A 25502-nucleotide genomic window follows, 5' to 3' on the forward strand; every position below is an offset into this window, starting at 1 on the left:
AAATTACATTCAAATTGAAATGCAAAAAACATATTTTAAGAAATTCAAGAAATCAGAAAGCTGAAAACTTCCACTTGATTAATTATTAAAGTATGCTCTCCAGCAAAACAAAAATTGAATCCATAAAAGAAAGCAGCAGTGGAACATAAATAGTAAATCACATAATTAAGTCTAAACTACAGTGTGATTTATTTATGAAATTCATGAAATGGAAACAACTTCAGTTTAAAATGGCAGACTGACCAAATGTGCTTTCTCCCTCATTTCTCCAGGAGTCTCACTAACACTATAATTAATGAGAACAAACGACGTCGATGCACAAGGAATAGAGGATAAGAACAAAGCCCTCTGCATTGTCACAATCTTTCTTAAAGACTACAAGAGGACGGTGTGATAGCAGCTGATTCACGATGGCGGAGGAGGCTGGAGAGCCGAGTGCATGCTGTGAAGGACATGAAAAGAAAGGAACTTAAAAAGAAAGTTTCTCTGCAAGACCTCCCTCCCACTCCAGAACTCAAAAACTACACAGAACGCTGAAACCAGCTGATGGACTGAAGTCAGGGGACTAATTCCAAGCCAGTGAATGACACAGACGAAGCCTCCTCTCCCAGCCAGCGTTCTGCTCTCCTCTGCTCCCCACTCCCTTCCATCTTCAGATACAAAAATCAAAGGCTGCAGCTCCTCAGGAGGAATTGACTAAGAGTCAGGTCCCTGAGGACATCTGAAAATGTGAGCTTATGCAAATGCAAATATGTAGACAATGGGCAGAGGAATCCTGCTTCCCAGAATGCACAAAAAGCCAGCAGGGAGACATTCATACCCATCAAGACGAAAACCAGTGATTGATTCTTTTCTCCCTCTCTGGTTGAGTAATACCCAGGAAAAAAAAAAATGACTCAGCACAGTGACATTTGAAGATTCTGCAGAAAAATAGACAATTTCTAGTCTCACCTTCCTAAAACTGATTCTGTGAGTAGAACAATTCCAGCCAAGGGCCTAGAGATTCCAGGGAGCTTTTCAAGTATGAGCCATGAGGTATAAAAATTTGATGAAAAAAATCTTACCAATCTTTGAATAGATGCATAATTTTTTTAACTTGATGAATATGTGTCAGAAATCTACAGCATTAAAAATTTTTGTAGCTTTTCTATCAAACCACTGCAAAAGAAATCAATTGATAATATTGAAAAGGAAAATATTTAACTCACAAATGATATGATTATTTTCCCAGACATTTCCAGATAACTAAACAGCTATTGAAAAATAAAGCATGTAATAACACAATTATTTAAAAAAAAGTGGAAATAAAGTGGTGTTCTATATACCAGCAATAATCAAATAGAAAGTAAGTTTAAAAAAATTAATGCTACATATTGTTATATCAGCATGCTCCATATAAGAATAAACAAAAGAAATAAGCAAGAATCATTTAAAAACTGCTAACCTTGTAGAGTTATATAAGAGTATTTACCTAAGAGAAATGCTATGATTCTGGATACAGAGTTTCAGTATTGCAGAGAAGACATGAGATACATGAGGATAATATTTTATCTACTTTCATCATACCCCAGTGTCTATATCAGTGTTTCATAGCATTAATTTTGTATTAATTGCATGTTGAGATGACAATATTTTAGATACACTGAGTTGAATAAAATATTTTATTAATATTATTTCACTTGGGTCATTCTATCCAGAATGTAGAAGTTAATTAATAACTATATGCTGAGTGAATAACAAATGAATGTAAATAACACAACTCCCAGTTGCTAAGATTTGGTCAAGTGATCGTAGTGTAGCTGTTCAAACATCCTCACTTTTTTTTTTTTTTTTGACAGGCAGAGTTAGTGAGAGAGAGAGAGACAGAGATAAAGGTCTTCCTTCCGTTGGTTCACCCCTCAAATGGCTGCTACTGCTGGCGCACTGCTCCAATCCGAAGCCAGGAGCCAGGTGCTTCCTCCTGGTCACCCATGAGGGTGCAGGGCCCAAGCACTTGGGCCATCCTCCACTGCCTTCCCGGGCCACAGCAGAGAGCTAGACTAGAAGACGAGCAACAGGGACAGAATCCGGCGCCCCAACCGGGACTAGAACCTGGGGTGCCAGCACTGCAGGCGGAAGACTAGCCTAGTGAGTCGCGGCGCTGGCCCAACATCCTCACGTTGAATACTGGAGTAGTGATGCAAACGTTCACGGTCAAGTGGAATTCAACCACAAGATCAAGAGTCTGGAAATGAGTGTTCAGGGTCATCACTTTTTGTAGAGAGCAGAGAGTGATCAACAATGACAGTTCTTGTAGCGATTTCCCAAGCAGATTTTTGGAGTTTACCTAGCAATGTGTGGCTTCCATTGATTCTTACTTAAGATCCCTTCAGCAAACTTTCCACAAATCCTTTTTAAAAATCCCTTATTGAAATAATATTTAATACTTATTATTTAAATAACCCAACCTAAGCTTCACATAATTGTAGCTGAAAATGCAACAGGTATCCCTAGATATGAACAAGATCTAGCTGGATTCCAAGCTCATAAAATTTTATTAAAGATATTCAGAGTAGTCCTTTGCTCCAGACAGTATGCATTCTCGTTTTTGGAAGTCTTGGGGCTTTCCTACTGCAATGTCCCTAAATGGTCCTAAAGGCCAACATTCTGACATTCTCTTCTTCCACTAATTGTTTATACCATTCACGTTCAGCAGGTGTTACTTGGAGTACTATTTTTTGGAATGAGTTGTATCTATGAAAAACAGTTGTTAATGACAGTTTTGCAGGTTCTGAGTGCTTAGATGCTAATAAATAGCTCTGTTGATTCTCACATCTAAGGAGTAGGCCCTATTTATTTTTTCATCCACTCAATACTCCTCTTAATTTCCATTCTTTTAAATAAAAGAAAATGTAGAGTTCATTCTCATTGTTTTTTAGCACACACTGAGTTGATACAAAGCAAGGAAAAATTGAAATGAAAGTTCTTGCATAAAGTAGAGTTTTTCAAAATAAGTAAATTACTTGAACCGATATTTTGATTCACATGTGACATTTCTGACTTCCAATTAAAACATCAAATGATTCGCCAAACTTGAATCTTGAGGTTTTTCAACTGATTAGTACAATCTGCTTTCCAAATTTAATTTCTAAAGGAGTATGTCTTTGGGTATTATATACTTCATAGCTGACAGGGACACTACCTAATTAGCTATTTATATGCAAAGCAGAGGAAGGGATAATTAGAGACATGGATTATGCAAAGGCAATCACACTGACAGAGGGCAAAAGAAATTGCAAACATATTGAATCAAATTTGTATATACATTTTTGTAGTTTATCATGTTTCATTTGTATTGTATTACATTTATGCATCATTTAGCATGTTATAAATGAAGTAATATCCAAATCCACTGATTGATAAATCAAATATAAGTCTTATAACATAAACTGTCTGTTACACTACAAATACAATAGACTTCAGTGGCTGGAAAGTAATAAAGCATTACAGGCATAAAATATCTTCTTTAGCTCTTATCGCCAGTCCTCTTTCTCTAGACAGAAAGGGAAAATACAGATTTTTTTGGCCTATGTTACTAACAAGCATAGTCATGGTGCTTATGATAAAAGAAAACCCCCAGTTTACAGACTCTGTTCCAGTTATCCATTGCCTTATAAAAAGGACACCTCAAATTTAGAGGAGTAACAAAACCAACTATTATACTTAAAATTTTATGAGTCAGGAATTTCAGAAGGGTACAGAGAGGGTAGCTTGTCTCAACCTCCACCTGGATGACTTGAGTGGCTGGAGGTCACTTGGAGAGTTTGACAAAGGCGCTGTATCTGAGGTGTCAGTTCTGATTGCCAAGCAGTTTCTTAGTATCTTCCCTGCATTACATCTAATGGGGACACAATGTTTAAGATGGCTTTGTTACTCAAAAGCCTTGCACTCAGGTTAAAATGTTTGGAACAGCTGGAGTTGACAGATCTCTCCATTTTCTTCTATGAAACCTCTCCTAGGTCTACTGTGCAGATCCTCACAGTTTAATAGTCTAGGGGCAATATTCTCACATGATGCATTGCTTCTCTAAGACCAAGTATTTCCAAGAGAACAATGGAGACAACTGGAGTAGGAAAACTACACAGCCACCATGCCACCATATTTGATTGGTCAGAATATCTCATAGTTAATTAAGGGGACAGAATACACATCTCTCAATGGAATGAGTGTCCAAATATCAGCTGAAGGCCGGCGCCGCGGCTCACTGGGCTAATCCTCCGCCTTGCAGTGCCGGCACACCAGGTTCTAGTCCCGGTCAGGGCGCCAGATTCTGTCCCGGTTGCCCCTCTTCCAGGCCAGCTCTCTGCTGTGGCCAGGGAGTGCAGTGGAGGATGGCCCGAGTACTTGGCCCATGGGAGACCAGGATAAGTACCTGGCTCCTGCCATCGGATCAGCGCGGTGCACTGGCTGCAGCGGGCCGGCCGCGGCGGCCATTGGAGGGTGAACCAACAGCAAAGGAAGACCTTTCTCTCTGTCTCTCTCTCTCACTGTCCACTCTGCCTGTCAAAAAAATATATATATATATATATCAGCTGAAGACCTTCATTTCCCCCAGAATGGTTGACCAAAGCCTCGAAGATGTCAGCAATGACTAACATGACTTTACACAGACTTTAACTTACTTGGAAGCACCCATGACAGTGTTTTGGCACATGATATTTTTAAAAAAGCCTTCAGTGTTATTGATCAGATACATGGAAGTTAAGCTCATTCTTTAGTTAGGCTCACTCAGAGTTAAGCTTGTTGTGTCAAATCTATGTTTGAGCTCCCAGTTTGGCACACTGAGCTTAACCCTGAGAATTTATATTATATTCTTCCATAATCCTGTTGAAACGATGATAAAGAAATTCAAAATGGAATGCATTCCAAGGAAGGAGGAACATTAAGGAGCAGACAGGTTGATAGCCTTCTGAAATATGGAAAGTGTATAACATGCTGTTGAGAGACAAATTGTACAGAATTAGAATCCGTACAGCATGTGTCAAAGAAGTGGAACAGGTAGAGCCCAAAAACAGACTCCAGACTTACAGAAAAAAGTTACAAACAGCTCCCCTTTTTAGGGGAGCAGAGACAGAATGGTGATGCTCCTTTATTATCCCCAGGATAAACTAATCCTCTGTTATTTATGATTTGCCTAGCATCACTATGGCTCTGGGCAAGAAACCAGGAACCTTACCTAAGAAAAGTGTGGTACTTTGCTCTCAGCTCCTGAGAGGGAAGTTCTTGAAATATCAGACCAATAAGAGTGTCATGGCAAATAAGATAATCTATGATAATGATATGATTCATGATGGGGGTCTTGGGTTATGTGGTGTCAACTTGAATTCTGAGGAGGCTGGAGGCTAAGGTCAACCATGGGGGTGGTTAGCAGATCTAGCGACATGTATAAGTGGACAACCACTGAAGAAGAACCCCAAGGCTTGAGTGAGCTTCGTGGATTGCCAATAGTCCACACATATTGTTACTAGACAAGTAAGCGTGGTCTGCCTGACTCCACTGAGATGAGCTCTGTAACTGGTCTCTGCTGGACTCAGCCCGGGGAACTCTTTTCCCATTGCTCGTCTTACTCTACATTTTTTTATTAGGATAAACTGTAACTGGTAGTATTAACTGCAACTGGCCTCTCCTGGACTCCTTCCTAGAGACCTTTTTCATTGCTTATTTTAATCAATATTATCTTACTATAATACATTATAACCTGGAAAATAACAGCTTTGTTGAGATCTAGACATCCTTCTAGCAAATTACTGAACTTGTATGTGACCTCCAGAACTCACAGAGAATTGTTGCCCAAAATGTGGCCCTCTTCATTTTAGCATTTGAGATATTTAGACTGTTTTCTTTCATTTTATCTGAATGTTTTAAAATGAAATAAATCCAAAATTCATAATAATATCCCCAACTCAGAGTTTTTGATGGAAAAAATCCAGAAATAAGCAACAAATAATTATGCAAAATAACTTCTAGAAAAAATCTAATAAAATAATCAAAGGCAATCACTGGGGGCCAGTGCTGTGGCCTAGTGAGTAAAGCTGCCACCTGCAGTGCTGGCATCCCATATGGGTGCAGTACAAGACCCAGCTGCTCCACTTCTGATCCAGCTCTCTGCTATGGCCTAGGAAGCAGTGGCAGAAGGCCCGAGTTCTTGGGCCCTTGCACCTGCATGGGAGACCCAGAAGAAGCTCCTGGCTCCTGGCTTCAGATCAGCACAGCTCTGGCCATTGCAGCCATCTGGGGAGTGAACCAGCAGATGGAAGACCTCTCTCTCTCTCTCTCTCTCTCTCCCCCTCTCTCTCCCTCTCTCTCTCCCCCTCTCTCCCCCTCTCTCTCCCTCTCTCTCCCTCTCTTCCTTTCTTCCTCCTTCCCCCCTTTTTTTCCATTTCAAATAATGTAAAAATAAAAATTTGAGAAAAGCAAAGGAGATACTGGGTATATACTCTTGCCCCATTTTTTTTTTTTTTTGACAGGCAGAGTGGACAGTAAGAGAGAGAGAGAGAGACAGAGAGAAAGGTCTTCCTTTGCCATTGGTTCACCCTCCAATGGCCGCCGCGGCCGGCGCACCGCGCTGATCCGAAGCCAGGAGCCAGGTGCTTTTCCTGGTCTCCCATGGGGTGCAGGGCCCAAGGACTTGGGCCATCCTCCACTGCACTCCCGGGCCACAGCAGAGCTGGCCTGGAAGAGGGGCAACCGGGACAGAATCCGGCGCCCCGACCGGGACTAGAACCATGGGTGCTGGCGCTGCAGGCGGAGGATTAGCCTATTGAACCGCGGCGCTGGCATTGCCCCATTTTTACTACATGTGCTACTCTTTCCTGTTGTCTGAAACATGGATATCACCCTGGAACATGAAAGTCACATAATAGAAAAACCAGATCCAGAAACTACCCAGGGTCTTTGAGAACTTAATGAGGCAAAAGTGACTGATTAGCACTATGCTATGTAGCTTGAAACTTATACATGATAAATAAGCTTTTATCTTTAGATTGAATCAAGGTTATTTTTAAAATATTTATGTATTTGAAAGACTGAGTGACAGCGAGTAAGAGACAGAAAAAGGGAAGAGGAGGGGGAGAGAGAGGGGGAGGAGGAGGAGAAGGAAGAGGGAGAGGAAAATGGAGAGGGGGAGAGGGAGTGCTGGCTCACACCCCACATGACAACAACAGCCAGTTTGGGGCCAGGCTAAACCAGGAGCAGGACCTCCATCTGAGTTTTCCACATGAGTGGCAGGGGCTCAAGCACTTGGGCCATCATCCATTGCTTTCCCAGGTGTACTATTAGAAAGCTGATTTGGAAGCAGAATAGCGGAAACTTGAACCAGAGTTCTCATAATATGGAATGCTGGTAGCACAAGCTTCAGCTTACTTACTGTGCTACAACACCAATCATGAATCACAGTGATTTTGAACTTTGTGTACATTTAGATTTTATTCTAATCATAGATAATAAAATTTTATTAAAACCAGATTTCTATTCTGCCACCTACTTCCCTTCTCAATCTTTACACTTGCTTTCTCTTTTTCTTTTTCCTTTTTTTAAAAGATTTTATTTACTTATTTGAGAGGTAGAATTACAGACAGAGAGAGGGATATACAGAGAGAAAGCTCTTCCATCCACTGGTTCACTCCCCAAATGGCTGCAAAGGCCAGAACTGAGCTGATTAGAAGCCAGGAGCCAGGAGCTTCTTCCCGGTTTCCCATGCTGGTGCAGGAGCCCAAGCGCTTGGGCCATCTTCTACTGCTTTCCCAGCCACAGCAGAGAGCTAGATCAGAAGAGGAGCAGCTGGAACTAGAATTGGTGCCCAAATGGGATGCCTGCACCGCAGGAGGAGGATTAACCTACTGTGCCATAGCACCAGCCCTACTCTCTTTTTCTTTTAATTAACTGCATTTTTAACCACAGTCTCTTGATAATGAGGTTTTTGATAAAGGGCAATGCTTGTCTTGATTAAACAGTTTCATTATATGGAAGAACTTCCTAGATTATTTTCCCATGCATCCTTGGGGTAAAGGAAGGTAAATATGTTGCCTCCTAACAAACCATCAGTGTGCTTAAACATCAATACTTGGAGCCTTTGAGAACAGCAGCACCACAAAATGTTATTGCTGTCCTAAAATCATTTTAGTTATTAGTGCAAGGAAAATGGAATTTCAGACAACCAGCTAACATTAATGAAGTATTCCTTTTAGTCTTACAGCTGTGTATAAGAATCTATTCTTTCCCAAGTCTATAAAATTATCATTATTTTTATTTTGTTGATATCATTAAGTACAGGCATAGTGTAAATGATAAGTGTTTTTACAGACAGAGTCAAATGAAATATTGAGAAAACCTGACAACACCCTAGAGGAAATGACCAGATGTTTGTCGTGCACATTTCTAATGTCTTAGCTTAAGTTGAGAAAAATATTACGGGGGAAAAACCCAAAAAGCTACATATTCTTCACATTAATAAAGGCAACAGAATGCCACATCTTTGGCTTCCTGGGCTCCCATGATGAAAGTACATCATCCAACTTCGTTTCTGCAATTCCCAGCACAAATAAATTGCAGGTTCCCCTTTGCCAAGTGGCTAACCATTGACACGCTGATTAAGCATTACTGATTAACTGCACAATAAGTCATTTAAATTGCTGGTGCACAGATGGGTAACATTTATTTAATTGTTTAATAATCCACACTCTAAAGCAAAATGCTAATGCACCTACTATTGAGAAATAACAATGCCATTCCAGGGAAATATGAGTTCACTTCCCTCTTATGTACTGAGGTCATCATTTGGATGAACTTGTAAAGCTCCATTTAGGCCTCATTCATCATCACAGGCATGCTCATCACCCGCACTGGTACCCTCTCTCATAGTGAGACTCTGAAAAAGAGTTAACTTTGGAATCACGGGCTTCAAAATGTCTTTCTACTTATTTTGTTTTGATCCTTTGAAACTATTTCATACTTTTATTTGTCAGTCAGATGGTTTTAAAGGGGGCTATTATGTATTACATGTTGGCCAAAAAGTACTTTAGGAAAAAGAAGATACTCTCCATGACAAATTGAAATTGTATTTATTATAGTATTATCATCTTCCAGTTTTAGCCTTATATTCAAATTTAACTTGAATAAGACCATGAATGAGTATGCTTCATTCTACATTTCACTCTGACAAAGAAGAACTGTGACTTAAAAAATCTATCTCAAATTCCCTGAAGTTTAAATTCAAAATTTTTTCTTATAGAGACCTTAAGTATTGGGCTAGTGGCTAGCTATAAAAAAATTAATATCATCCATGATATAAGGAAATGGCTATCAGCATAGATTTTGGAGCCAGATAGCCTGGATTCAAGTCTTCCATTGGAAACTTACTATCTGTGCATTGCTGGCAAGTACTTAAACTCTCTACTTAAAATAGGAATAATAATTTTAGTAGTAATACTTGCCCATTTGGGTCTGAGTTTTGCTCCTCCACCACATATGTTGAAATCCTAACCCCTACAACTCATAATGTGACGTTATTTGGAAACAGTAGAGAAACAATAAAATTAAAGTGAGATTCTTAGAGTGGCCCTAATTGAATATGGTTGGTCTTTGTTTAAACAAGATAATTCAGTGATGCGGGCCTGCCGAACCTGTCGAACGGAACCTGAAGGAGGGAGTGGGAATGAAAGGAGGGACAAGGGGCCGGTGCTGCAGCTCACTAGGCTAATCCTCTGCCTTGCAGCGCCGGCACACCGGGTTCTAGTCCCGGTCGGGGCGCCGGATTCTGTCCCCGTTGCCCCTCTTCCAGGCCAGCTCTCTGCTATGGCTCAGGAGTGCAGTGGAGGATGGCCTAAGTACCTGGGCCCTGCACCCCATGGGAGACCAGGATAAGTACCTGGCTCCTGCCATCAGATCAGCGCACTGCGCCAGCCACAGTGCGCTGGCTGCAGCGGCCATTGGAGGGTGAACCAACGGCAAAAGGAAGACCTTTCTCTCTGTCTCTCTCTCTCACTGTCCACTCTGCCTGTCAAAAAAAAAAAAAAAAAAAGTCTGATCAAGGCTCATTTATTCCAGCCTCTCAATGATATTTTATACATAACCAGCTGCAGCTCAAGGCAACACAGAAGTTAACAACACAGGCAAGCAACTTATCAGGCTTTCTGCAACACAATCATAACATAGTTAATTTTAGCGGAGTGTTCTTGTTTGATCATTCTCCTAGAGCATGGGAATAGGTGACTTTTTTTCCCCTCAGGAATTCCACAAGCCAAGACTGACCTTGACTTGTCTATGACTTGTTTATGGGCTGCCTACAATTCAGATACACTGGAAGGATCACACAGAAGAAAGATGAAGTAAAGACATCCAGGGAATATGCCATGGGAAGACAGGAGCAGAGAGGAGACCTGTGAAAGGCAAGGAATGCCAAGGTCTGCTGGCCAACAATGGAATCCAGAAGCAGATGAGGAAGGAGTCTGCTGGGTATCAGAGGGAGCAGGGCCCTGTGGACAGCTTGACTTCAGGATTCTGGACTCCAAAACCATGAGACAATGCATCTGCTGCTTGAAGCTGCCTAGGTTGTGGTACATGCTTAGGGCAGCCACAGGAAACTAATATATACTCTCTCGTAAAGATGATGAGAGGATTGTGTCCATTATCATTTGTAAGGTGCTTATAACAATGTCTGCATAGTGCAGCCTTTTTAATAGAGGGAGAGAATAAGATATCATAGGGGAATAGAAGAACGACTGTTTATTTCATGTATTTGCAGATTTAATCAGGAAATATTTGTAAGCTCACAGTTCTTATAAGTAGGAATCTAGTGTGGCTTAGCTGTGTACCTCTATTTCACAGTCTCTCAAGAGGCTGTAGTAGAGCTGTTGGCTGGGACTTTGGTCTCATCTGAAGATTCAAATGATGGGGCATGGGGTGGACATCAGCTTCAAATCTCACTCACATGGTTGTTGGCAAGTATTAGCCCCTCACTTCTTGGTTCTCCCTACTGGGATGCCTCATGACCTGGTAGCAACTTGTTCCAGGATGAGCAATCCAAGAGAGCTCAAGAGAGACTACTCCAAAATGGAGGGCACAGCTTTTTTCTAACCTATTCTTGGAAGGGGCATACCATCACTTTTCTCTCTTGCTTACATTCAAGGAAAAATAATTACACAAGGGTGAATATAAGCTGGTAAGCAACATGGGGGAGCATTTCAGAAACTGTCCACCACAGGCAAGAAATGAAAGAAATAGGATTTTTACCACGGTATCCCAAGTGTCTTACATATTACAGGTACATTCATTAACTGCTCAAAAACAAATGCATAACAAAGTATTGATTTATAGTCTACCTTTCCATAGGGTAGTTAGTATAAGCTTGTTTGATGTAATAGGTAAACTTCTAGTATTTATATTAAAAAATTAAATTCATGCATAATGCTTAGAAGATGTTTAGCTAAAGTAGGAATGATAATACAGAGAATAAATCATGTTCCTTTATAATTTTTAAATTAAAATATTCTAGTAAGACAATAGATTTGTATGAAATAATCATAGTATAACTGAGTTTTTAAATTTTTCTTGATATTAATGTTCTAAATAGTATATATTCTGGTTTTGCTTTTAAAATAGTACACAAATGAAATTAAATTTGTGTTTGAACATGACTACCAATCCTAGTCCTCTCCCCAAAGCTAAGCACTCTTATAAGGTAGGTGTGTATTCCTCGAGACAATTTTCTGTGCATTTGCAGACACAAATGTATGTATAAACATATAATTTTATGTTGCAAGAAGATTGGATGTATTTGTGCATGTGTATACCATTATAAATATATAATATACATCTATTCTGCAACCTATAATTTTAATTCAATATGTCCTAGACATCTTTTGTGATCTGAATGAATTGATCTTTTTGCATAAAATCTTATAAAGTCACTTTTAGGATTAAATCTGGTAATTCATATAAAGTATTTAGAAAACAGAATGGGTATTAAGTAAATATTCAGTAAATTAATATTAACTTTTGTAAGTATTATAAAAGAGTGGATACAATTTACACGGGTTTGGAGTGGACATTTGGCACAGACTACTTGGGACACCCATATCTCATATTGGACTGGCTGGGTTCAAATCCTAACTCAACTTCTGATTCTAGCTTCCTGCTTATCTGCACTCTGGGAGGCAGCAGATGATAACTCAAGTCTTTGGGTCCCTATCTTCCATGTGGAAACTATCAACTGAATTCAGAGCTCCTAGCTTCCATTCATCTCAGCTCCATCTATTTGAAAGCATTTGGTGAGTGAATGAGCACATAGAAGATCTCTCTTCTCTCTCTCTTCTCTCCCTCCCTCTGTCTCTCTCTCTCTCTCTGTATGTATGTGTTTCTGCCTTTCAAATACATAAAAAAGTAATAAAAATTCAAAGAAACAATTAAAGGGGCTTTACCAGGGTGTTGCTTTGTGATGATGGAGCAGTTCTGAATTCTGAGTCTAGTCATCATGATGGTCAGTTTTATATATCTACTTGACTGGACCACAATGACCACATATTTGGCCAAATATAATTACAGATATTTTCTGAGATGTTTTAGATGACAATAACATTTAAAATGGTGGATATTAGGTAAAGCAGATTTCTCTCTCTAATGTGGATGGGCCTCTTCTAATCAGTTGACAAATACAGCCAATGACTGACCTGCCCTAGGCAACAGGGGATTCTGCATCAGAATTTGGACTTGAACCCTGCATTACTGACTGGGTCTCCACTACCAGATGATCCAATTCCATGAATTAAGTCAGTTTCTCTCCCCCAACGCCCACCACTTTTCATCTCCTTACCTCTCCCCGCCTCCCCCTCTCCACAAGGGGTCCTCAGGTTCATGTTAAAAGTGAAATTGAAAGATAAGTTCACTTTGGTACAAAAAGTTTTGGAATACATGCATTTTTAATAGTACACATTCTACATAAACTCTTTGAAGACCCCTCATGAGTGTGTGTGTGTGTGTGTGTGTGTGTGTATATATTCTTTGATTCTATATTTTTAGAATCCTGTTCACTATGGTGGTAGTTAGATAGTTTTATAAATCTATGCATGTGATAATGTTTTGTAGACATATATACCAAAAAATAGAAATGAGTGTAAAACAGGCAAAATCTGAAAAAGATCATTAGTTTATTAATAGAACTGTTGTAATGCCAATTCCTTGGTTTTGATAATGCATTATTGTTATTTAATATTCTATTGGAGAAAGCTGTAAGAAGGACACATGAGAAGTTTCTGTATAATTTTGACTACTTGTGAGGCTATAATTATTTCATAATAAAAAATGTAATAAAAATGTAGGCTTCCTTGTTGGAAGGAGAATCTAAGATGACTGAATAGTGAGAAGCCACATCGACCTAAGCTGCAAAAAGATAACAGAAAAACAAGGGAAGGACCACATTCCCTGGAGACTGACTGACAAAATATTTTAGCAGAGAAGTGATAGGACAGAACAGAGACTCTATGGGACAGCAAGCAATGAGGATATCATGGTAACTGAGACAGCTAACTGCTCTGCCAGCCAACCTTCTATCTACAAAGCCAGCTGCCTGCTGGGAAACACTGTCTTCCAAAGACAGTAGCAAGAAGTTGCTGTGGCTCCAGACACCAGGGCTGGGGTAAGAATTCCAAAGTTCCCCACAGACTTCAATTCCAGCTTGGGATATTGACTAGAGTCTGAGTGGCTACTTTGCTCCAAAAGGAGAACCCATATTGCCTCCCTACCCTTGTCCACGCTCCTAAAGCACCAGACTCAACGGGGTATGGTAGAATCTTCTCCGATTCAGAAGATATCAAGCAACAATATTGCTACCAGAAGTGAGCAAAGCCAGTTAGAGCAATTTACAGGGCACAGAGCAGATCCCCTGCATCCTGCAATTATGGGAGTTCTGGGCATGCACACTGGAGCTGAGTTCTCACTCCATGAGATCCAGGGCAAAAAATTTACCAGCCAAAAGTCTTAGGTTGGCTAACAGATAAAAAGGTAATATCCAACTATTTGCTTGCTGTAAGAAACTCACTTCTCAAATAAAAATACACATAGACGGAAAGTGAAGGGCTGGAAAAAGATATACCAAGACAGTGAAAACCAGAAATGAGCTGGAGTAACAATCCTCATATCAGATAAAATAAGCTTTAAATCAAAAACTATAAAAAGAGATAAGAACATTATATATTGATAAGTATTGATTCAGCAAGAAGACAGAATGATCATAAAACATATGTACCTAACACAAGACCACCGATTATATACATCAAATACTGTTAGACTTCTAGGAGAGGACAGACCCAATACAGTCATGGTGGGGGATTTCAACACTCTACTTTCATCAATGCAGAAATCATCCAGACAAAAAATCAACAACACACGTTTGAATTGAAGCATATCAGTGAGCAAATGGACCTAACAGACATTTCACCTAACTGCTACAGAGTATGCATTCTTCTCATCAGCACATGGAACATTTTCTAGGATAAACCATCTATTAGGCCACGAATCAAGACTCAGTAAATGCAAAATGATTGCAATCATACCATGTATCCTCTCAGATCACACAGAAGTAAAATTAGAAAAAAAAATAAATAAAATTAGAAATCAATAAGAATAGAGAATTTACAAACACATGGGAATTAAAAACCATGCTACTAAATGACCAATAGTTCACTGAAGAAATTAAAAAGGAAGTCAAAATTTTCTTGAAATAAATTAAAATTATAATACATCATATCAAAATCTGTGGAATACCACAAAAACACTATTAGGAAGGAAGTTTATAGCATTAAGTGCTTACATTAAAAAATAGGAAGTTCTCCAATAAATAATCTAATGATTCAAGAGCTTAGAAAAACAAGAACAAAACAAGCCTCAAATTAGCAGGAGGTGAGAAATAATAATGTTCAGAGCTGAAATAAACAAAGCAGAAACAAAAAATACAAAGTATCAGTAAAAAGCTGTTTTTGAGAAGATAAACAAAATAGACAAACACTTGGCCAGGCTACCAAAAAAGAGAAAAAAACTCAAATAAATAAAATTATAAATGATAAAGGAGACATTAAAACCAATACCACTAAAATACAAAAGAAACTACCATGAACATCTATTCACTAACAAATTGGAAAACTTCAAGGAAATGGAAAAATTCCTGGATACGTATAAACCACCAAGGTTAAATCAAGAAGATACAGACAATCTAAACAGACCCATAACAAGAAACGAGATTAAAATAGTAATCAAAGTAACCATCAAGGAAAAATTCAAGACCTGATGGTTTTATTGCCTATTTCCATAAAACATTAAAGAGGAACTAACGCCTATACTTTTCAAACAATTCCAAAATATTGAATAGGATGGAACTCTGCCAGGGTCTTTTTATGAGGCCAGCTACACTCTGATACCAAAACCAAAGACAAAACATAAAAAGAAAACTACAGACCTATATCCTAGATGAACATAGATGCAAAAATTCTCAAAAAAAAAAAATACTAGCAAACTAAATCCAAATCCACTTCTAGAAGATCATACATCAAGATCAAGTGGGATTTATCCCAGGGATGGAAGAGTGGTTCCATATTCACAAATCAGTAAATGTTATAAATCACATCAACAGAATGAAGAGCAAAAACCATATGGTCATCTCAAAAGATGCGGAAAAAGCATTTGATAAGATTCAACCCCCCTTCAAGGTAAAAATACCCTGAAAAATTGTATAGAAGGGATGCACCTCAAAATTATGAAGCTATATATGGCAAATCAGCAGCCAACATCATACTGAATGGGGAAAAGTTGAAAGCATTTCAAATATTTCTTTCAGTGTAGAAGGATGCATAGTTCAAGATCAAGTTGTGAGATGGTTTGAGTACTATCTGAAGCTCTCATTCTGATTTACAGTGGGCTCCCTTCCTTCTGCATCCTTATGTGGCAGAAAGAGAAAGAGGAAGCATATGCTCCCTTATATTTTCTTTTTTTAAGGATTTTTTTAATTTTACTTTTACCACTCTTTTTTAATATACCATTGGGAATATTAGCAAGAGCATTGAAAGAAGAGAAAGAAATAAAGGGCATCAAAATTGGAAATGATGAAGTCAAAAAATTCATATTTTGCAGATGACATGATGTTGTTCATGGTAAAAGGCTATTACAATAATAAACCCATTCAGCAAAGTTGCAGGTTGCAAAATAAACATACAAAAAGCAGTATCTTTTTTATTTACTGATGATGAATTTGAATAAAGAGAAGTCAAAAGAAATCCCATTCACAATGGCCACAAAAATAAAATACAATATATAAAATAAATTTAACCTAAGAACTGAAATATCTCTACAATATAAAATATAAAACGTTTATGAAAGAAATCATCAAGAACGCATCATGGATTGGAGGAATTACTATCATTAAAATGTCTAAAGTACCTGAAGCAATATATGGGCTCAATGGAACTCCCATCAAAGTATCAGTGAAATTATTTACAGATTTAGAAAAAAAAATCCCGACATTCATATGGAATCACAAAAGACCCAGAATAGCCACAGTGATCCTTAGGAAAAGATACCAAGATGGAGGCATAACAAAATCTGACTTCAAAGCATACTACAAAGTTATAGCAATGACAACAGCATGGTTCTAAGATACAAACTGACACATAAATCAATGCAACAGAATAAAGAGCCTCAAAATTAACTCACGTACTTGCAGTCAACTGATTTTTGACAAAAATGCCCAGACCATACAATAAAGAAAGTATTATCTCTTTAATAAACAGTGCTGGGAAAAGTGATGGATACATGTAGAAGAATGAAATTAGAGTCCTACCTGTCACTATATGCCTATATTTAAGACCCAAGACTGAAGTTGCTGGAAGAAAATTTATGGGAAACACTTTGAAGCCTTAGTGTAAGCCATGACTACTAGGGTAAGAGCCCCAAAACATATTCAACAAAAGCAAAACTAGACAAATGTGAATACATCAAGCTCAGAGCTTCTGTACAGCAAACGAAACAATCAGTAGAGTGAATAGGCAGTCAACAAAATGGAAACAAATATTTGCGAGCTATAAAGGACTAATAATCAGAATATAACAGCAACTCAAAAAACTCAACAATAAAAAAATGAAGTTAAGAAATGGGCAAAGGAACTCAATAGACTGCTCTCAAAAGAAGAAATACAGGTGGCCAACAACTATATGAAAAAAATGCTCAACATCACTAGCCATCAGGTAAATACAAACCAAAACCACAATTAGTTTATCACCTCATCCCTGTCAGAATGAAAGACAGAGAGTAACACATGGTGGTGAAGATATAGAGAAAAAGGAGCTCTTACACCCTGCTGCTGGGAATGTAAACTAGTGCAATCACTGTGGAAAACAGTATGGGGATTTCTTTAAAAACTCTAAGTAGACTTGCGATATGAACGAGCAATCCCACTACTATGTATTTATTTAAAAGATATGAACACACTGGGTCAAAGAGATAACCACACCACCATGTTCATCACAGCACTGTTCACAACAGCCAAAATAATAGGGAAATAACCAAGATGCCCATCATCAGATGAATGAATAAAGAAAGTGTATATATATATATATATATATATATATACACACACACATACACACACAGCACACACATATATACATGCATAATGGTATATTATTCAGCTATGAAATGGAATAAAATCCTACCATGTGTACGAAAATGGATGCAACTGGAGCACATCATGTTGAGTGAAATTAGTTGGACATAGAAAGACAAATACTGCATTTTCTACTTTATATTTGGGAGCCTAAATAAAACAAGAAAAAAAAAGCAAAAAAGCAAAACAAAGAAAAAATGCCTATGTGTAATAGTATTGCTACAAATAGTTTTGTCAATACTAACTGAGAGAACGATCCAACATGGAAGCAGGATACACAGCAGACTCATAGAAGGGCAGTTGTCCTAAACAGCACTCTGGCCTCGGAATCAGCCCTTGAGGCATTCGGATTTGGCTGAAGAGCCCATAAGAGTAGTTTAGGCATAGAAAGCCAAGACACTCTGGCAAAAAAAAAAGACCTAAATGAAAGATCTCTGCGAGTGAGAGTGAGGTCCCAGTGGAAAGAATGGGCCATCAAAGAAGGAGGTGCCTTTCTCTGAAGGGAGGAGAGAACTTCCACTTTGACTATGGCCTTGTTGAAATAAGATCAAAGTCGGCGAGCTCAGGGGGCTTCCATGGCCTTAGCAACTCATGACTAGAGCCTGGGGAGATTGCTGATGCCTTAAACAAGAGTGTCAATTTGTTAAGTCAACAACAGGAGTCACTGTGCACTTGCTCCCCATGTAGGATCTCTGTCCTTAATGTGTAGTTCAATGTGAATTAATGATATGACTAGTGCTCAAATAGTATTTGGCAATTTGTGTTCTGTGTGGGGGCAAACTGATGAAATCTTTACTTAATATATACTGTGCCAGCCTGCGGCACAATGAACTGGGTCTTCCTGAAACAGAGAGTGGGAATGCGGGGACGAGGATGCAAAGAATGGAGCCAAGACAAGTCCTGATCAAGGCTCGTTTATTGAACAAATCCAGTGGTATTTAAACATGACCAGCTGTTTACAAGAAGGAGCACAAAAGATTTACATATCAAAAAGGCTCTTAAGGTTACAATAAAACACTTAGGTGATAAATGCAGGTTTCCGGTGTGACTGATTATCTATATTATCTCTTGTGAGAAGTTTAGGTTCTTCCTGCCTTTTCCCGGAATCTCCCTAGCCCAATTGTCTGTGCCGGGAAGTCTCCATTCATATGTTTAAGTGTACACAAAGGGAGCGACTACCTGTGGCTGCCCACATATACTAAATTGATCTTCTGTATATAAAGATAATCGAAAATGAATCTTGATGTGAAGGGAATGGGAGAAGGAGTGGGAGATGGGAGGGTTGTGGGTGGGTGGGAAGTTATAGGGGGGAAAAAGCCATTGTAATCCATAAACTGTACTTTGGAAATTTGTATCTACTAAATAAAAGTTTAAAAAATGATATATTACTAAAGTTTTAATGATCTGTAATTATTTTAGAATTTAATTTATATGAGTGAAATGCATATCTTTTAATTTAATTATTGTTCCTAAGCCTTGCCTGTATTCCTGCTGAACTAAGGACTTTCTATGTTTTACTTGAACACTTTATTTAGCAGAGCATTAAGCCTTTGACTATAATGTAAATTAAAGCGTTATCTCAAAAATTAGGAAAGGATGAATGAATGAACAAAGGGGAAAGGAAGGGAAGGAGGTGGGGAGAGAGGAAGTGAAGTATCATTATGGCTTAGAAATGTAACTATACTCTTAGAACTGTTTTATAAACTACATGAAATGTATTCTCTTTATATTAAAAATAAAAAGTACTATATTGAACTTTGAAAAATAAAAAATAAAGGTAACGGGTAATAAACCGAAGGCTCAGTGGGCTAAGCCACCACCTACATAACCGACACACCATACCAGACAGCACATTCAAGTTCTGGCTGCACTGCATCCAGCTCTGTGCTTATGTACCTGGGAAAGCAGCAGAAGATGGCCCAAGAACTTGGGCTCCTGTCACCTGTGTGGGAGACCCGGATGGAGTTCCAGGCTCATGGCTTTAGCCTGACTCAACCTTGGCCACTGTGGCTATTTGGGGAGTGAACCAGGAAATGGATGACCACTTTCTCTCTCTGTTTCAACCACCCTGCCCACAACGCAGTATTCAAATAAATGAAATAAAATAAATAGTCATAAAAAGTTTAAAAATCTAATGATGTCACAGTCACAGATTTGTTTAAATGCCGCTCTGAGATTGGAGACAGGTGGTACACACAGTAGAACGCATGGGGAAGTTTGGGGGATCAGAAATCATAGTTGTCTTGTGCCTCATCTCCCAGGACCAACTGAAAAATGGAAAGTCTCAGATCTAGAAGTAAAATGAAGATTTCTGCAGCAAACCGTCAGCATCCCTAGGATTTCCAGTGGTTCTCTGAGCACCCGAAGCTACTATAGGACTAGCTGACAGATACAAACCTACACAGACCTGGCAGTAATGTAGCAAGCTCCACAGTGGCCCAAGTGACTGATGACTAAAGGCCAGTATTGTGGGGCAGTGGGTAAAGCCACACCAGCGATGCTGACATCCCATATGGGTGCTGGCTTGAGTCCCGAATGCTCCGCTTCTGATCCCCCACCCACTTGGGAGACCTGGAGTTCCAGGCTCCTTGTGTCAGCCTGGCCCAGACCCTGGCCATTGTGCCCACTTGAAGAGTGAAATAGCAGACTGAAGATCTCTCTCTCTCCCTCTCTCTATCTCTTCCTCTTTCTCTGTAACTCTGTCTTTCAAATAAATAAAATACATCTTTTTCATAAAAAGCCAAATAGGAACAAGAACATCTCCACCTGTGCCAGTGTTCATGTCGATGGCAGTAGACTAGCGCCTTGGCTAGTGTAACTTCCCAGGACCTTGAACACAACTTGTAAGACAGGAACAAGAAACCTGACATGATATAGCTTATTGTAAGTTAAATAAGATTAAGTTTCCAGCACTTGCTCAAATGGCAGTTTGGACTAGAAATAGACAAATAAGAAATGTCACATTTCTTGCACACCTGAACTTGCAATTTGACATTTGTGTTACTCTATGAATGAATCATGATGTTCCTTATCCTGCTTTCTTCCCCTTTCCTTTATTTTTTTTTGTAAAATCCCAAATAATAAATGGATAAAGAAATCTGAGAATGAGGATATTTTGAGTTGTGATTCAAGTGTGGAAAATCATTCTATTTTATTGTATTATATTTACTTAAGTTCTGGGAAAAGCAATGACTACACTCAACAAATCCTGTAAAGAACCTCATTTCTCTAAATCTCCAGGCCCGAAGCGGAGGCTGTGAATGTATTTTACAGATACCTAGTAAGCTGAATCTATTTTCAAGGAACTAACCTCTTTTTCAAATACTCTTTATAAGCAGGTAGTTTTGAAGAAAAAAGAGAAAGCACATTTTCAAAGAGGAAGAACAGTTTCACATAGTTGTGCAAGGCAGAGTAGGATCAGGTAAGAAAGTCTTTTTCCAAGACATTTTTTTACCTGACTTCCATATAGGGAAAAGGACTATTACAGTCCCTCTGCCAGTTTTTCTCTGAATCACAATGCAGATGTTTGGGGAGAAAATAGTAGCTGACCTCTGCAGTGCCACCATCTAAATGGTGTAATTCTACCAGCCTTGTTGAGGGCTCCTGCTCAGGAAAAAAATATCTCCTATAATTAAGAAAAAATAAAATGTTAAGGGACCCAATGAGCATTCCTCACTGAGACTTCCACTTTAGCTGCCAAAAGGCAGCCCCCAGCAGGCTTAGTGAAAAAGCCTGTATTAACTGGCTTGCTTGATCCCTTCCAATAAAAAGTTAGTCTCCAGGGAAGGTGTAGAGGGTTAAAAGCTTTGCTTTCAATCCCCATGGCCTAAGCCCAGATTGCCTCTATTCAAATCTGCCGCTGTAATTGAAATCATGGCTATAAAATGGTAGTGAGGATTTCCCCAACAATATTTCCAAAGAGCTTAAATATCCTCTTGACCTAGTCAGTATTTTATGATCTAGAACTCCAAATCTGGGAGTGAAGAAAAAAATTGAAATCAGAGGTGACTTCTGAATAAAGAAGGAGGTGGCAGATACCGTATATAGATGCTAAGAGCAGCTAGATTCTCGATAGCTTCTATTGAATGTACAAAATAGAACAGATTTGAGCTTAGGGATGACGTCATACAATCATGTACTTGGTATTGGTTTTTGTTTGTTTTTTTGTTTTTTTGTTTTTTGGTGGATTGATGTTCATGTATGTTTAGTAAAAGAAAAGAAAAATGGCTTCAATAAGATAAAATCTACCCCTGTATGATTGCTATATTCTAATAAAGAATGCCTAGAGTCACAGAAGTCTACACTGCCTGTTCTTCTGATTAGCAGCACTATTTTTGTCATTGCTTTATCACATTATTTACTAAGAAAATTTAGGATATAAAGTAAAATTTTTAGAATAAGCAACATTCATTAGGTCCATTCCTGGATCTCATTCCATAGACTCAAACTCTTAAGCATTGTATATGATCTTACTTCAAATAGCTCAAGGTAGTAAGTGAAGTAGCTGTCTTCTTCCAACACTCCTTAGAATTGATTTCAACCTACTCCTATTGAATATTTATTTTAGAAATAGGGGCATTTTAGTGCTATTAAAATAAAATCCTGTCGTTATTAACTGTAGACTAATTTTATCAACATCACTCAACTGTCCTTTACACAAGCAAGGATATGTTCACATGAAAAGTTTCAGCTTATCTGCCTTTTAACTATCTTTGCCAAAAAGCAATCTGGGAAAGCAACCAGACTTTTAACTATTCATCTTGGGAACTAATGGCTTGTACACATGAGCACATTTAATGTTCTCATCATCTCTGTACCCCTCATACGTGGCACGTTTATAATATACTGCATATTATATACATCCATCCGTGGGTGTGTACACTGAAAAGTAACAGAGCCTTCCATTATCTTGGAAATCACTAACTCAAGCATTTTCACTTTCAACCACACTCAACTACCCCGTGCACTTTACTTACTCAAACTAGCCCACCAAAATAGTTACTGGACATATTTTAGGGAAGCAATAGACTGATCCTTCCATTCTCCCTCTAGCTCAGTGGTTCCTAACTGGGGGAAATTTTGCTCTCTAGCAAACATGAGAATGTTAGTTAACATGGTAGTTACTCCCTGGGGATGTAATACTACCACGTAGTGGGTAGAAGCCAGTGATGCTGCTAAATAACCTACACAGCACATCTTTTTTTTTTTTTTTTTTTTTTTTTTTTGGACAGGCAGAGTAGACAGTAAGAGAGAGAGAGACAGAGAGAGAGAAAGGTCTTCCTTTTCCATTGGTTCACCCCAAAATGGCTGCTGCGACTGGCGCGCTGCGGCTGGCACACTGCGCTGATCCGAAGCCAGGATCCAGGTGCCTCTCCTGGTCTCCCATGTGGGTGCAGGGCCCAAGGACCTGGGCCATCCTCCACTGCCTTCCCGGGCCACAGCAGAGAGCTGGACTGGAAGAAGGGCAACTGGGAAAGAACCGGCGCCCCAACCAGGACTAGAACCCGGTGTGCCGGCGCCACAGGCGGAGGATTAGCCTAGTGAGCCTTGGCGCCGGCCGATACACAGCACATCTTACACAACATTTTTCCAGCCTCAAGCATCAACAGTGCTGAGTTTTTTAAAAACCTTACATTTATCCACCTACTTTCTTCACTTTATTCTTCCATTTCAGGTTCAGCAATTCATTGCAACAGCACTCTCTTTTGCAAATATCTTCAACTCTTTTTCACATACTGTGTTCTATCACCACTCTTGGGAAACTTTTTATGTTGACTGTTAACTGTTTACAAAAGATCACCAGAAATATCTGTTGGTTGAACAAAGCTAAGCTTATTCAGTTTACTGTGCTAAAGGAGAATGTCATTTTGAAAGAGTTATTTGTAGTGTCTGAGAAGGGAGACATACTTTTCAAAGAGTATGCTTGGACTGGATGATTTTATGGCAAGTGTTAAAAGGCCTGTAGCTGACAATGTGGCGCAGCTGTTTAAAACCCTGCTCGTGATAATATCGGAGTTCCAGTTAGAGTCTCAGTTAATCTACTTCTTATTCGGCTTCCTGCTAACACACCTGGGAGGGCAGCGAAAGATGGTCCACGTGCTTGTTCCCTTATCACTCATGTGAGAAACCAGGCCGAGACCTGACTCTTGTGGCCAGCTGGGGAGTGTGATGAGTCAGACAGTTTACTAGGCACTCGGATTGGTCCCAGTGGAAACTGAGGGTGCAAAATACTTGCTTCCCCCAAAACTTATTTTTAGCAAGGTCAAATGTGCCTGCCTCACTTCTTGGGAGCTTCCAATTTTACCATAAGAGTAGCAAGGGAGTGGAGATTTCATCCTTCTGAGTTCACAGTTTACAGTAAAAACAAGTTACCTACAATCAGGTCTTATGATGGGTTTTGTCCTTGCCTGATAACTAAAAATGTAGGTGATTGTCAAGTTTTTTTTCTTCCCAAAAATTGTGCTTAAAAATCCACTGCTACCAGCCCCTTAGAGCCTCCCTCCTGGCCACTCTGCTAGGAAGTCTCTGACTTAAATAAATTCTGCTTTTCTCTCTGCCTTGTCTGCTTGGAAATTCTTCCATGTGAGACAAAGAACTGAGATCATCTTTCCTCTGCCACCATTTCACCTGTAACAGGAGTAAACCAGCAGATGGGAAATCTCCCTCCTCTCTCACTCTCAGTCTCTCACTCTGACACTCTGAATTTCAAACTAGCATTTTTTTAAAAAACAAAGAGAGATTATTTGGGAATGGCAGAAGTTATGATTCACTAGATTTGGAAAGGCAGACACAGTAAAATGAGGATCTGGCAGTGAATAAGCAAGCTGCAAGTCTTGATAAGTAGGCAGCTTATTTGTTTCAGTCTTATCTTCCAAGAGCGAGTATTTCTTAGATTAAGAAGCTAAGGTAGATTTTTGCCTGTCCTTAGTATCATCTTACACAGAAACAGAAAAGTATTCCTTAAAAAAAAAAAGATTTATTTATTTATTTTGTAAATACGAGTAACAGAGAGCGAGAGGGAGAGATGGAGAAGAGAAAGAGATTGTCCATCCACTAGTTCACTCCTCTTGAAATGGCCAGTGCCAGGCCAGGCCAAAGCCAGAAGCTTCATCTGGTCTCTCACATGGATGGCAGGGATCAAAACACCTGGTCTATCTGCTGCTGCTTTTCCCAGGCCATTAGCAAACAGCTGGATCTGAAGCGGAGCAACTGGGACATGAACCGTTGCCCATACAGGATGTGGGTGTCGCAGGGGGCAGTTTTACCCACTATGATTAACATAGAAATAGGAAAGTATATTGATTTAAATGCTTACTTACAGAACTAACTGTTGGGTTTCTCCATGCTCCAACAAAGCAATTTAGTATGGGGAAGAATATCCCACAAGTAGGCAGCTTGTAGTACTATAAATTTATAATTCTTATATTTCAGTGAGCACAAGATACTTCCCACTGGATAGCATTGTGGTGACTAGATTAAGCTGCCACTTGTAATACCATCATCCAATATATGAGTGTCAGTTCCAATCTCAGCTGCTCCACTTCCAATCCAACTCCCTGTTGTGCCCAGGAAAGCAGAGGATGATGGCACAAGTTCTTGTACTCCTGCCACCCTCCTGGAAGACAGATGGAGATCTAAACTCCTGGCTCTGTCCTGGTCCAGCCCCAGCTATTGTGTCCATTTGAGAAGTGAATCAGTAGACGGAAGATTGATTCATTCTCTTTCTCTCTCTGCCTTTCAAATAAATAAATATTTTAAAATAAAAAAAAAAAAAAAACAAAATGTCTCCCAGCAAAATATTACTAGATTTCTTTAGTAA

Source organism: Oryctolagus cuniculus, chromosome 17 (assembly GCF_964237555.1).
Source record: "Oryctolagus cuniculus chromosome 17, mOryCun1.1, whole genome shotgun sequence".
NCBI lineage: Eukaryota > Metazoa > Chordata > Mammalia > Lagomorpha > Leporidae > Oryctolagus > Oryctolagus cuniculus.